We start from the raw sequence: 1791 nt of genomic DNA on the forward strand, positions 1-1791 counted from the left end.
CTTTTCTATACGAAAACTGTCTTCCCAAAGAAGACACTTTTCTATACGAAAACTGTCTTCCCAAAGAAGACACTTTTCTATACGAAAACTGTCTTCCCAAAGAAGACAAAAACTGTCTACCACAAAAAGGTCAGTCAATCAATCAGACGCTTTTCTTCTTCAGAATAAACTTAGTTGGTTCTCTTATTTCCAAAAAAAGAAAAACTGCTAGAGTCTAACTCGTGCAGTTTTTTTTTATTCGTTTTTAACTCTCCAATTGATTATGCACATTTTATGCTTGAGAAATTACAGTCACGTTTAAAGAAAAAGGTATCATTTTAATTCTAGAATATTTATAGATTAAATATTACTCTGATTCTATAATTTAGCAATCACTCAGCCAATCATTCAGTCAGTCAGTTAGACAGTCTGCCAGGCAATCAGGCCGTGTTATTCTATGTGTAGCATTTAAAAATTTAATCAACAGACTTCAAGATCTTACAAAAAGGGGAGTTACGATCACTAGCGGTTTATTCTCTCTTTCGTCATTATTAAATCTAATTGTGGTTTTAGTTATTATTGCAATTATTTAGTCATTCTAATTAAATGCAATGTTATAGCAATTTTTTATAGTTTAAGTTATAGTTTGTGGCAAATAATTGTTGCCGGGTTTAAAGTTTAACGTTTAGTGGTTAGTAGTGGAACTTTTTCACAAAATTAAGCAACAGGTTTGAGTAATTAAGTTGTTTAATTTGTTTTATCATATCTGGATGAGAGACATTCTTGTATGGAGTAAGAGTGTGTCTTTCTAAGGCACTTCTTCTTAAAACAACTCTTCCTGATAAGTAAATTTAAGTAAAATTTAATTTAAACATGTTTCATACCACTTTGTTCCCTTTCAATTAAATTATTAACATGACTAGCCAAAGTTTTATTTTTTATTGATTAATAAAAATTTAAAACTATTTAAACTATAAAAAACATTATTTCTTCTTTATTTTTAAAATTGATAAGAAGGAAAAAAGATTTGCAAGATTTATCTGTTTTAATCTTTTTTTCCAAATATAGTTACTTTAGTTTAATTAACATATAAGTTCCCTTGACAATAAGCTGCTTTAAAAAAAGTTAATAATAAAAAATTAGTTTTAATTTAAATGCTTTTTATTACACATAAAAAACAATTTGTTTAAACATATGTATTTTAGTACAGAGCAATTAAAAAATACAAATTAAAACCATGGTTATAAAACAATAACAAAGTACAGCTATTAAAAAAAATAATTTTTATTTTTAAAAGAGAGCTTTTAAAAAGACACAATTTTTAACCAAGAAACTTTTAAAGAATCAGCTGATTTTTTCTTAAGATTTCTTATTAAACAAATAACCTGCTTTACTCGTTAAAATGGTGTTTGCATTTAAATTATTTACTCGCTTTTAAGTATTTTGCTCAATTTTTAATTGAGTTTAAAATTTTTTAGCGATAAACAATTTTTAGCAAATTTTGCATAATAAAAATGACAACAGTATATTTATCGGCTCAGAGATGGAAATTTAAATGCTATTATAGTGTTAGACATCGAAAAATTTTGCAGTAGATCCACTATTGCCTCTCTTTTAAGCAGACACTTTTCTATAAGAAAATTTTCTTCCTCAAAGAAAATACTTTTCTATACGGAAAATGATTTACTCAAAGAAGACATTTTTCTTTTCTATACGAAAACTGTCTTCCCAAAGAAGACACTTTTCTATACGAAAACTGTCTTCCCAAAGAAGACACTTTTCTATACGAAAACTGTCTTCCCAAAGAAGACA

The 1791-nt window shown here is 26.9% G+C and overlaps 1 protein-coding gene across 2 annotated transcripts in view; it reads right to left on the bottom strand.

Annotated features, from left to right (window-relative positions):
- LOC111677383 (NAD kinase) overlaps positions 1-1791 on the bottom strand; it is a 26043-nt gene that overhangs the window by 12580 nt on the left and 11672 nt on the right. The gene's annotated exons all lie outside the window — the stretch shown is intronic.

Source organism: Lucilia cuprina, chromosome 6 (assembly GCF_022045245.1).
Source record: "Lucilia cuprina isolate Lc7/37 chromosome 6, ASM2204524v1, whole genome shotgun sequence".
NCBI lineage: Eukaryota > Metazoa > Arthropoda > Insecta > Diptera > Calliphoridae > Lucilia > Lucilia cuprina.